The following is a 13,911-nucleotide window of genomic DNA, read 5'->3' as shown; positions in this document are numbered from 1 at the left end:
TCTTTTACGATACTTCTACTACACTTGTAACTTTATCATGTGTCATTGCATCTAAAGTTTGCAACATGTACTTACAACCTTTCATGTCTTCTGTCTATAACTATGTTGTGTATAAGGATTTTTTAAATCATGCTGCATCAGGCCCCCCTTGGATGGCGAATCAAGCCATCATTTTATCAACCACATCAGATTTCGTCACAGATTATGTGTGTGTTGTCTTTAAACTATTTCTTCTACTCTCCTGTAAGGCTTTTAATTCATCATAAAATTTGCATTCTGCATCCTCCATTTCAGGATGAGCTATTGTTCTTTTCGCACCATGATTTTTACTCTTTTGATATCTGCAAAATTTGATTGACAATATCAGCAGCATTATGCCCAAACAGATCACCACTACAGGTCTCAAAATGGAAATCACTAATCCATTTCCTAAGTTTCTTAACCAGCTGGTAACACTTGACAAACCCTTACCTATGGTTTCCAAGGCACCATATGCTTTTAAAGTCTTTCAGGTCTTTGTTTAGGTCAGTAATGTTTTCAATGTAACCTTGCAAGTCTTTGCTCCTATCCGGTATATAGGCACAACAGTGTTGGACTTTCAATAATCGGCAGACTCTGCCCTCTTTTGCAAGAAGGATATCAACGGCAAGTCAATTTTGAATCACCATTTATCATCAATATCCTTTCTTCATTTACAACAGAAAAATCCCCAGTTGTACTGGTGGCAAGTTTATCAATTATAGTAGGCAGCTTTCCAATTTTCTGAGATTTTAATGCTACTCCTACTGAGGGTATTAGAACTCCAAATATATCACCTACTACTTTACTAACACTTGCACATTTCTTTGTTCTCTCATTTATTACATTAACTCTTCTTTAATCATTTTAACATGATAAATGTTTGGAAAAACGAATCCCATATTACACCTTCCGTACCATCTTTTTGGCAACTTATAATAGGCACTTGTTAGAAAGGATAGACGGACCGGGAGGGTCGGCCGGGGTCAGGAGGAGAGGTCTCCGGGGAGAGCCGTCTCCAGCGATCGTACAGACAAGTAACTTCCCCCCCACAGACAGATACCACACACGGATAAGGTTCAGTGTTCTTTATAAGCACTTCTTAAGGTACGGTTGAATGGTACAAGGAGGTCTGGACTCAGGGGTCCCCTCGATTCACGTCTCTCAAAGCAGGGTAAGGGGTAGCGGGACAGTCTGTCTACCAGTCAGGTAGTTTGGATGAGATGATGATTAGCTCACAATCCTCGAGCTCGGTTGGTACGGGCCGCGGCAGCGCCAGCAGGTCCCGGAAAGATGGTCGATGTACGGTCCGCGGCAGCGCCAGCAGGTCCCGGTAAGGATGGTCGTTGCAACGGGCCGCGGCAGCGCCAGCAGGTCCCGGAAAGATGGTCGATGTACGGTCCGCGGCAGCGCCAGCAGGTCCCGGTGAGGATGGTCGTTACAACGGGCCGCGGCAGCGCCAGCAGGTCCCGACGAGGATGGATGTTGTAGAAGGCCGCGGCAGCGCCAGCAGGCAGGACGATGGTTCACAAGAGCGGGCTACGGCAGCGCCAGTAGTCCGTCAAGGCTGAGTTCTCTCGGTGTCTCTCGACTCCAGGATACAACTGCCTTCCTGCTCCGGAGTTGCCCCAGTTATAGGGCAGGCGCCCTTTGATGTCCGGACCCTCGCACTTGGAGGTCGGAGGGCCCGGGATGAAGGTGTCCAGACACCCAGCAGGGGGTTGGAGCCAGCGCCTGGGGGAGCTGGGGGCGATCGGCACCTGGCGGGGGAAGAGCTCTTGACACTTCGTCCTCCCATTGACCTGCCAAGTGGTCCGCTCACCTCCCGGGTGGATGGTGGTGCCGGGATGTCGGGGCCGGCCAGGCCCGGGGTTAGGGTCGGGGCGAGGCCACGCGGCCTCGTGGTGCAGGGCCCAAGATGGCGGCTTGAACCGGCCGGGGGAGCCGGTGGGGCTGGGCCCCGTGATGAGTAGAGGTCAGAGGGCAGAGGATCCGTCGGGAGACGGGGTACAGGTGCTTTTCGTGGATTATGCCTGGTGGGCCGGAGCTCGGGCCCTGTCGTGCGGGGAGGGAGCAAGCCCTTCGTGTGGCCTGTCCAACATGCGTCCCCCCCAGCTGAAGGCGGGGAGAGTCACCCATCTCCTTGGGGACTCTCTTCGTCGAGGCGGAAAAAGCGGGACAGGCCATCCGCGTTGGCGTGGTCTTGGCCTGGTCGGTGCTCCACAGTGAAGTCCATTCCCTGCAGGGAAATGGACCAGCGCAAGAGTTTTGGGTTCTCCCCCCGCATCTGCATCAGCCACTGCAGGGGTCGATGGTCGGTTTGTACCCGGAAGTGGGTACCGAAGAGATAGGGCCGGAGCTTTTTGAGGGCCCACACCACTGCGAAGGCCTCCCTCTCGATGGTGCTCCAGCGCTGTTCTCGGGCCAGGAGACGTCGACTGATGAAGGCCACCGGCTGGTCATGACCTTCGGGGTTTAACTGAGAAAGGACGGCTCCGATGCCGTGGTCGGAGGCGTCGGTCTGTACCACGAATTCCCGACCGTAATCGGGGGCCTGGAGCACAGGGGCGGTGCACAGGGCGGCCTTCAGCTTCTCGAAGGCCGCTTGACAATCGGGGGTCCAGTTAATCCGCTTCGGTTGGTTCTTGGACGTGAGACCCGTGAGGGGCCCCACGATGCTGCCGTAGTCCTTCACGAACCGCCGGTAGTAGCCGGTGAGCCCCAAGAAGGCTCGGACCTCGGTCTGGGTGACGGGGGGCTGCCAGGACTGGATGGCAGCAATCTTAAGTTGTAGCGGGGCCACCAGCCCGCTTCCCACTTGGTGCCCAAGGTAGGTCACAGACCCTTGGCCAATTTGGCACTTGCCGGCCTTAATCGTGAGGCCGGCCCGCTGGAGGGCCTGTAGGACCTCTTGGAGGTGACGGAGGTGGTCGGGCCAGTGGCGGCTGTATACAGCGATATCGTCCAGGTAGGCAGCGCTGAACTCTTCGAGCCCCGCCAAGACCTGGTTCACGAGGCGTTGAAACGTGGCGGGGGCATTCTTCATGCCGAAGGGCATGACCTTGAATTGGTAGTGGCCATCGGGGGTAGAGAAGGCTGACCGTTCCTGAGCCCTGGGTGTGAGGCCGATCTGCCAGTAGCCCGCTGTTAGGTCGAAGATACTGAGGTAGCGGGCGGCCCCCAGCCGGTCGATCAGCTCGTCTGCTCGGGGGATCGGATGAGCGTCGGTCCGGGTGACAGCGTTCAAGCCCCGGTAGTCGACGCAGAATCTCAGTTCAGGTGCGGTGCCGGGGGCAGCGGCTTTGGGGACCAATACAACCGGACTGGCCCAGGGACTGTCCGAGGGCTCGATGACCCCGATTGTGAGCATCTTGGCCACCTCCTCCTGTATGCAGGCCCGTACCCGATCTGGTACGCGGTAGGCCCGGTGTCGGACAGGGGGACTGTCCCCGGTGTCTACGTCGTGCAAACACCAAGGGGTGACCCCGGGGGTGAGGGAGAACAGGGTAGCGAACTGCAGCAGGAGGTTCCGGCAGCCCTGGCGTTGCTCCGAAGTGAGTGCGTCAGAGAGCCGGACCCCGTCCACGGAGCCGTCATTCTCCTGAGTCTTCAGAAGATCCGGGAGGGGTTCGGAGTCTTCCTCCGCCCCACTGTCCGTAGCCATCAGGAGGCTGAGTTCTGAGCGCACAAAGTGTGGTTTGAGTCGGTTGGTGTGGAGGACCCGAAGGGGGTTCCGGGAGGTCCCCAGGTCGATGAGGTAAGTGACGGGGCTTTTGCGCTCGACCACTTTGAAGGGCCCCGTCCACTTATCTTGCAAGGCACATGGTTCGGTGGGGGACATCACCCATACTTGTTGTCCAGGCTCGAACTCAACGGAGGAGGCATTGTGATCATACCACTTCTTCATGTCCTCCTGGCTGGCCTCGAGGTTCGCCTTGGCCATCTCTCTGAAGCGCCGGGTCTGATTGCGTAGGGCCAGGAGGTATTTGAAGACATCCGGAGGGGTCTTTAGGGGGGCCATCTCCCAACCTTCTTTTACTAGGCTGAGGGGCCCTCGCACAGGGTGCCCGTACAGGAGTTCGAAAGGGCTAAAACCGAGGGACTTCTGGGGAACTTCGCGGTAGGCGAAGAGGAGGCACGGGAGTAGTACATCCCACTGGCGACGGAGGGGCTCTTCCAATCCCCCAATCATCCCCTTGAGGGTGCAGTTAAAACGCTCCACTAGTCCGTTCCCTTGGGGGTGATAGGGGGTCGTGAATCTGTAGGTGACCCCGCATTGTTGCCAGAGGGACTTCATGTATTTGGATATAAAGTTCGTGCCTCGGTCGCTGACGACTTCTCGGGGGAAGCCTACCCGGGAGAAGATCCCCATTAGGGCCCGGCCAACCACCGGAGCTGTCACGGTCCGTAGGGGCACCGCCTCGGGGTAGCGGGTGGCATGGTCCACCAGTACTAAGATGAACCTGTGTCCTTGTGCCGTGCGGGGGTCCAGAGGCCCCACGATGTCTATCCCCACCCTCTCGAACGGGGTGGTGACCACAGGGAAGGGTTGCAGAGGGGCTTTCAGCTTCCGACCACTCTTCCCGCTGGCTTGGCATGTGGGGCAAGATCGGCAGTGGTTCAGGACGTCGTTTCTCATCTTCGGCCAGAAAAAGTGGGTCACTAGGCGGCTGTACGTTTCATCTTGGCCCAGGTGTCCAGCCAGGGGGACATCGTGGGCCAGGTTGAGCAGAAAGTCTCTGAAGCGGAGAGGTACCACCAGTACTCGACCGGCCCCCAGCTCGGCGATTCTTTGCTCGCTGTATAGCAGGTCGTTATCCCAGTAGACCCAGTGAGTTCCGGTGGAGTCCCCTGTGTTCTGGGCGCTGGCTTGTTGGCGGAGTCCCTCGAGGGAGGGACAGGTCTTTTGTTCCTGGCGGAACTGTGCTTGGGTGGGCCCCCCCTCTTGACGCCACTGAGCCAGGTCAGGAAGGTCCTGGGGTTGCGCGTCCCCTTCGGCCGTCGGGTCTGGGAGACTGGCCTCGTCGTTGTCTTCTACTGGGGCGACTGGGGGCGGAGGTGCTGGCCATTCTGGTTCTTCTGAACGAGGGACGGCACGGGCGGCCATGGACCGGGTGGTTATGCAGGCCCAGTCCGGGAGGCCCAGCATCCCCAGGTGCTCTCTTCTCTCAACGGTGGCCCACGGGGAACTCTCGAGGTCATTCCCCAGGAGGCAGTCCACGGGGGCATCGTCCCGGACCGTCACCTTCAACAGGCCGGAGACCCCTCCCCATTCGAATGGAACGCAGGCCATTTGACACATACTTTCAGAGTTGTCTGCCGAGCGGACGGGGCAGAGAATGTTCGGCAGGATCTGCTCGGGCTTCACCAGGTGACAGCGGACGGCCGTCACACTGGCGCCTGTGTCACGCAAGGCCTCGGCTCGCTGTCCATTAATGGTCACCCACTGACCGTATTTCCTGGTGTTAGCGGGTAGGGGAGCCCGCGGGACCATGTCTCTTCCCCCTAAGCACGCCAGGACCATGGCGGCCGGTTCCCACTCTTGCTGGGCCGGCTCATACTCCTCTGGTTCCTCCAATGATCGCTCTTCCCCCAGGGCGGCGGCAGCTACCTGGCGGGGCTTGGGTGTTTGGTTCTGCGGGCAGCTCGGGTCATTGGCGTAGTGGCCGACTCGCTGGCATCGGTGGCACGTGACGTTGGCTCGGACCCCAGGACGCCACGGGGGGTTGCCCCGACCGGCCGGAGCCGGGGTGCTGGCCACGGGTGTTGCGGCCAAGGCGTCTCTCCCTCGCCCCTGGCCCCCTCCTCCTCCCCGAGGACGGTGCTGGCCTTGGTTGTTTCTGTTCTGTTCGTGTGGCCCCCTCCGGCCCACTCGGGTGCTTTCCCATCGGTCAGCTTCGGCGGCGAGCTGCCGGGGGTCAGTCAGCTTGCTGTCGAGGAGGTGCTGCCTGAGCTCGACGAAGCAGTTGTTCGACAGGTGCTCCCATACCATCAGGTTAAAGAGTTGTTCGTAGGTGGTGACCTGGCTCCCCTTTATCCAACCCTCGAAGGCACGGCTGAAATAGTTCACGTATTCTACCCAAGTTGTACCTGGGATCCGGGTGCAATCTCTGAACCTCTGGCGGTACATCTCGGGTGTGAGGCCGTAGCGGGTGAGGAGGGCAGCCTTCATGTGGTCGTAGGACGACATTTGGTGATCTGGGAGCTGCAGTAGGGCATCGCGCCCCTCGTTGATAAACCTCCCCCAGAGTCCGGCTCCCCAATCACTCCGGTCGATCCGGTGGGAGGTCATGGCGATCTCGTAGGCTTTAAACCACTGTTGTATGTCGTCTTCTCGGACATACTCGCGGACAACATCCTTGGGGATGTGGACTTTTTTCTCGATTGGCCCCGGGGTGTGTGGTCGCTCAGGCACCCCCAGTTCTTTATTCTGTTTCCGAAGTTCTATTTCCGCCAGTTTGCGCTCGTGCTCGAGCGTTATTTTTTTCTCCTCCAGCTCTCTCTGTCTCTGCTTCTCTTCTCGTTCATCTCGGAGCCGCATGTGCTCGAGGTTGAGTTTCTGTTCAGCTAACTTGAGTTCCCCATCCATCTTGAGTCGTGCCATTTCCAACTCGTGCAATCTGGTTCTTTCTCTTTCTCGGATCTCCTCCTGCGAGAGGCCCGTTCCCCGCTCCTCGGGAGTCGTGGCGTTCCCCTCTGGTGTGATGCTGCTTTGGTCGGAGGGTCCGGCGACCCCAGTTTCTGTCCACGACTCTAGGGCGTCCTTTAGATCATCTTTGGTACTCAGGCCGGTGGTAGCAATGCCAAGTTCTATGCAGAATTGTCTCAGTTCGCGGTGGTTGTATTCTTCTAATTTATCCATTTGGAATTTCTCGGTGGAGTTGCTATCTTTGGCTGACATCGTGTTGTTGTCGTGGGGTGAGCTACTCTCTGTACGATTACGCGTTGATTCGGATCGCGCCGCTGGCCACCAATGTTAGAAAGGATAGACGGACCGGGAGGGTCGGCCGTGGTCAGGAGGAGAGGTCTCCGGGGAGAGCCGTCTCCAGCGATCGTACAGACAAGTAACTTCCCCCCCACAGACAGATACCACACACGGATAAGGTTCAGTGTTCTTTATAAGCACTTCTTAAGGTACGGTTGAATGGTACAAGGAGGTCTGGACTCAGGGGTCCCCTCGATTCACGTCTCTCAAAGCAGGGTAAGGGGTAGCGGGACAGTCTGTCTACCAGTCAGGTAGTTTGGATGAGATGATGATTAGCTCACAATCCTCGAGCTCGGTTGGTACGGGCCGCGGCAGCGCCAGCAGGTCCCGGAAAGATGGTCGATGTACGGTCCGCGGCAGCGCCAGCAGGTCCCGGTAAGGATGGTCATTGCAACGGGCCGTGGCAGCGCCAGCAGGTCCCGGAAAGATGGTCGATGTACGGTCCGCGGCAGCGCCAGCAGGTCCCGGTGAGGATGGTCGTTACAACGGGCCGCGGCAGCGCCAGCAGGTCCCGACGAGGATGGATGTTGTAGAAGGCCGCGGCAGCGCCAGCAGGCAGGACGATGGTTCACAAGAGCGGGCTACGGCAGCGCCAGTAGTCCGTCAAGGCTGAGTTCTCTCGGTGTCTCTCGACTCCAGGATACAACTGCCTTCCTGCTCCGGAGTTGCCCCAGTTATAGGGCAGGCGCCCTTTGATGTCCGGACCCTCGCACTTGGAGGTCGGAGGGCCCGGGATGAAGGTGTCCAGACACCCAGCAGGGGGTTGGAGCCAGCGCCTGGGGGAGCTGGGGGCGATCGGCACCTGGCGGGGGAAGAGCTCTTGACACTTCGTCCTCCCATTGACCTGCCAAGTGGTCCGCTCACCTCCCGGGTGGATGGTGGTGCCGGGATGTCGGGGCCGGCCAGGCCCGGGGTTAGGGTCGGGGCGAGGCCACGCGGCCTCGTGGTGCAGGGCCCAAGATGGCGGCTTGAACTGGCCGGGGGAGCCGGTGGGGCTGGGCCCCGTGATGAGTAGAGGTCAGAGGGCAGAGGATCCGTCGGGAGACGGGGTACAGGTGCTTTTCGTGGATTATGCCTGGTGGGCCGGAGCTCGGGCCCTGTCGTGCGGGGAGGGAGCAAGCCCTTCGTGTGGCCTGTCCAACAGCACTCCTCCCACAAACATAATATATTCCAGGGAAAATATGATCTACATCTCCTAAATATCTTCTCCAGGATTCACTGACAGAATATCGAGGGAAAAATCTGTACAGTAAGTACAAAAATATTGAGAAAACAATTGTTTACAATAATGTAGTTATATTACATCTTTAAATATATATAATTCAAAATATTAAAATAAACATAATAAATACTAACATTAATTTATAAAACTAAAATATATTTAAATGTAAACACACACACATATACTTGAACATATAAATAAACCAATATTTTAGATAATGATATAATTAAAAAAATCATCAATAATATAATATTATCAAAAATATATGTATACATATTTAAATATACCAAAAAACATAAAATATTTTAAACAAACACTTTAATTTAAAATAAAAAGTAAACACATTTGTTAAAATGTTATTATAAATAATTTACAAACAGAAAATATTGACATTTTTCAATATTATTATTAGAATAAATTAAACACATAATCATCTAAATTACAACATAAAATAAATTATTAAATATTAAAATAAATACATATACATTTCCCAGTACATTAGGGTGCTGATTCCGATCCTGTAAAACCCGGGTATGAATGGTCGTACGGAGCGTATTCTCCGTACGACTCGTACCCTGGAAATCCTCCTTACAAAGCAGCAAGTACAATTCGTACAGAAATACCATTTCCATACGATTCGTAAAAAACTACGTGCGGCTAAAAAATACCCACAATTCTGATCCGGGACATCGCGTACGTGACGTCCGGACGGAGTCAGGCAGCGTTTTACGGACCACCAAGTACGATTCGTGCCTACGTCACTCCGCACGGCTCATTTTTTACGGCAGCCAAAAACTCCTGGGAAATTGAGGACGACGCGAAGAAGGAGCACCGGTACGCGACGGACAGCCATGGACCCCATCCTACGTGTCATCCCGGCCCTCCTAGCCTACGACCTGGTGCACCGAAACCGCCGCACACGCCGCAGAAGGTCAGAACAACACCCAGGGGCAAAGGGGGGGGCGAGGAGCAGGAAACATAACCCCTACCCAGTTTAAAAAATACTATATTCTGTACATACATTACCTCCAGGGTCTGGTCACTTCGGGGGGCGTGTCCACCAATCCCTGCGTACCGCAACAACGGAAGTGGACGTGTATGCGTACCCGTCACCACTACAATGGTGGGACGGACTGTACCCATGCTCTGAGGGCGTGGGTACGGTCCGTACCACACGTACCCCTACATCACCACTACAATGGTGGTGCGGACCGTACCCACGCCCTCAGAGCGTGGGTATGGTCCGTACCACGCGTACCCCTACATCACCACTACAATGGTGGTACGGACCGTACCCACGCCCTCAGAGCGTGGGTACGGTCCTTACCACACGTACCCCTACATAACCACTACAATGGTGGTACGGACCGTACCCACGCTCTGAGTCCGTGTGTACGGTCCGTACCACCATTGTAGTGGGGATGTAGGGGTACGCATGGTACGGACCGTACCCACACCCTCAGAGCGTGGCTACGGTCTGTACCACGCGTACCCCTACATCACCACTACAATGGTAATATGGACTGTACCCACGCCCTCAGATCGTGGGTACGGTCCGTACCACGAGTACCCCTACATCACCACTACAATGGTGGCACGGACCGTACTCACGCTCTGAGGGCGTGGGTACGGTCCGTTCCACCATTGTAGTGGTCATGTAGGAGTACGCGTGGTACGGACCGTACCCACGCCCTCAGAGCGTGGGTACGGTCCGTACCACCATTGAGTGGGGACGTAGGGGTACGCGTGGTACGGACCGTACCCAACCTATGAATGCGGGGGTACGGACTGCATCACCCGTACCCCTAGGGCACCAGTACATTTGTGATACATGGCGTACACACGCCACGAATGTTGGCTTAGGGCCTGGTGCAGCATATAACCAGTATATTGGGGTGTGTGTATGCCCAGGACAGCAGTGTACTGCACCAAGGGTGCGGGTGGGTGGGTGGGTGGCTGCCTAGGATTCCCAGCAGTGGACAAAGACATGTGAGGTGTGGGTGCAGAGGAATACCAGCAGTGGACAGAGACATGTGAGGGGTGGGTGCCTATCACTCCCAGCAGTGGACAGAGACATGGGGGTGGGTGCCTATTACTCCCAGCAGTGGACAGAGACATGTGAGAGGTGGGTGCCTATCACTCCCAGTAGTGGACAGAGACATGTGAGGGGTGGGTGCCTATCACTCCCAGCAGTGGACAAAGACATGTGAGGGGTGGGTGCCTATCACTCCCAGCAGTGGACAGAGACATGGGGGTGGGTGCTTATCACGCCCAGCAGTGGACAGAGACATGTGAGGTGTGGGTGCAGAGGAATACCAGCAGTGGACAGAGACTGGTGAGGGGTGGGTGACTATCACTCCCATCAGTAGACAGAGACATGTGAGGGGTGGGTGCCTATCACTTCCAGCAGTGAACAGAGACATGGGGTGGGTGCCTATCACGCCCAGCAGTGGACAGAGACATGTGAGGTGTGGGTGCCTATCACTCCCAGCAGTCGACAGAGACATGTGAGGGGTGGGTGCAGAGGAATACCAGCAGTGGACAGAGACATGTGAGGGGTGGGTGCCTATCACTCCCAGCAGTGGACAGAGACATGGGGGTGGGTGCCTATCACTCCTAGCAGTGGAATGAGGCATGTGAGGGGTGGGTGCCTATCACTCCCAGCAGTGGACAGAGACATGTGAGGGGTGGGTGCCTATCACTCCCAGCAGTGGACAGAGACATGGGGTTGGGTGCCTATCACTCCCAGCAGTGGACAGAGACATGTGAGGGGTGGGTGCCTATCACTCCCAGCAGTGGACAGAGACATGTGAGGGGTGTGTGCAGAGGAATACCAGCAGTGGACAGAGACATGTGTGGGGTGGGTGCCTATCACTCCCAGCAGTGGACAGAGACCTGGGGGTGGGTGCTTATCACTCCCAGCAGTGGACAGAGACATGGGGGTAGGTGCCTATCACTCCCAGCAGTGGACAGAGACATGTGAGGGGTGGGTGCCTATCAATTCCAGCAGTGGACAAAGACATGTGAGGGGTGGGTGCCTATCACTCCCAGTAGTGGACAGAGACATGGGGGTGGGTGCTTATCACTCCCAGCAGTGGACAGAGACATGTGAGGTGTGGGTGCAGAGGAATACCAGCAGTGGACAGAGACATGTGAGGGGTGGGTGCCTATCACTCCCATCAGTAGACAGAGACATGTGAGGGGTGGGTGCCTATCACTCCCAGCAGTGGACAGAGACATGGGGGTGGGTGCCTATCACTCCCAGCAGTGGACAGAGACATGTGAGGGGTGGGTGCCTATCACTCCCAGCAGTGGACAGAGACATGTGAGGGGTGGGTGCCTATCACTCCAGCAGTGGACAGAGACATGTGAGGGGTGGGTGCCTATCACTCCCAGCAGTGGACAGAGACATGTGAGGGGTGGGTGCCTATCACTCTCAGCAGTGGACAGAGACATGTGAGGGGTGGGTGCGGAGGAATACCAGCAGTGGACAGAGACATGTGAGGGGTGGGTGCCTATCACTCCCAGCAGCGGACAGAGACATGGGGGTGGGTGCTTATCACTCCCAGCAGTGGACAGAGACATGGGGGTGGGTGCCTATCAGTCCCAGCAGTCGACAGAGACATGTGAGGGGTGGGTGCCTATCACTCCCAGCAGTGGACAGAGACATGTGAGGGGTGGGTGCCTATCACTCCCAGCAGTGGACAAAGACATGTGAGGGGTGGGTGCCTATCACTCCCATCAGTAGACAGAGACATGTGAGGGGTGGGTGCCTATCACTCCCAGCAGTGGACAGAGACATGGGGGTGGGTGCCTATCACTCCAAGCAGTGGACAGAGACATGTGAGGCGTGGGTGCCTATCACTCCCAGCAGTGGACAGAGACATGTGAGGGGTGGGTGCAGAGGAATACCAGCAGTGGACAGAGACATGTGAGGGGTGGGTGCCTATCACTCCCATCAGTAGACAGAGACATGTGAGGGGTGGGTGCCTATCACTCCCAGCAGTGGACAGAGACATGGGGGTGGGTGCCTATCACTCCAAGCAGTGGACAGAGACATGTGAGGCGTGGGTGCCTATCACTCCCAGCAGTGGACAGAGACATGTGAGGGGTGGGTGCAGAGGAATACCAGCAGTGGACTGAGACATGTGAGGGGTGGTGCCTATCACTCCCAGCAGTGGACTGAGACATGGGGGTGGGTGCCTATCACTCCCAGCAGTGGACAGAGACATGTGAGGGGTGGGTGCCTATCAATCCCAGCAGTGGACAGAGACATGTGAGGGGTGGGTGCCTATCACTCCCAGCAGTGGACAGAGACATGAAGGTGGGTGCCTATCACTCCCAGCAGTGGACAGAGACATGTGAGGAGTGGGTGCCTATCACTCCCAGCAGTGGACAGAGACATGTGAGGGGTGGGTACTTATCACTCCCAGCAGTGGACAGAGACATGGGGGTGGGTGCTTATCACTCCCAGCAGTGGACAGAGACATGTGAGGTGTGGGTGCAGAGGAATATCAGCAGTGGACAGAAACATGTGAGGGGTGGGTGCCTATCACTCCCATCAGTAGACAGAGACATGTGAGGGGTGGGTGCCTATCACTCCCAGCAGTGGACAGAGACATGGGGGTGGGTGCCTATCACTCCCAGCAGTGGACAGAGCCATGTGAGGGGTGGGTGCCTATCACTCCCATCAGTAGACAGAGACATGTGAGGGGTGGGTGCCTATCCCTCCCAGCAGTGGACAAAGACATGTGAGGGGTGGGTGCCTATCACTCCCAGCAGTGGACAGAGACATGTGAGGTATGGGTGCAGAGGAATATCAGCAGTGGACAGAGAAATGTGAGGCGTGGGTGCCTATCACTCCCAGCAGTGGACAGAGACATGGGGGTGGGTGCCTATCACTCCCAGCAGTGGACAGAGCCATGTGAGGGGTGGGTGCCTATCACTCCCATCAGTAGACAGAGACATGTGAGGGGTGGGTGCCTATCCCTCCCAGCAGTGGACAAAGACATGTGAGGGGTGGGTGCCTATCACTCCCAGCAGTGGACAGAGACATGTGAGGTATGGGTGCAGAGGAATACCAGCAGTGGACAGAGACATGTGAGGGGTGGGTGCCTATCACTCCCATCAGTAGACAGAGACATGTGAGGGGTGGGTGCCTATCACTCCCAGCAGTGGACAGAGACATGGGGGTGGGTGCCTATCACTGCCAGCAGTGGACAGAGACATGTGACGAGTGGGTGCCTATCACTCTCATCAGTAGACAGAGACATGCGAGGGGTGGGTGCCTATCACTCCCAGCAGTGGACAGAGACATGTGAGGTGTGGGTGCAGAGGAATACCTGCAGTGGACAGAGACATATGAGGGGTGGGTGCCTTTCACTCCCATCAGTAGACAGAGACATGTGAGGAGTGGGTGCCTATCACTCCCAGCAGTGGACAGAGACATGGGGGTGGGTGCCTATTACTCCCAGCAGTGGACAGAGACATGTGAGGGGTGGGTGCAGAGGAATACCAGCAGTGGACAGAGACATGTGAGGGGTGGGTGCCTATCACTCCCATCAGTAGACAGAGACATGTGAGGGGTGGGTGCCTATCACTCCCAGCAGTGGACAGAGACATGGGGGTGGGTGCCTATCACTGCCAGCAGTGGACAGAGACATGTGACGAGTGGGTGCCTATCACT

This window comes from Triturus cristatus, chromosome 8, assembly GCF_964204655.1.
Source record: "Triturus cristatus chromosome 8, aTriCri1.1, whole genome shotgun sequence".
Lineage (NCBI taxonomy): Eukaryota > Metazoa > Chordata > Amphibia > Caudata > Salamandridae > Triturus > Triturus cristatus.
The sequence above is the reverse complement of the archived record's forward strand: the minus strand, read 5'-3'. Positions refer to the sequence as shown.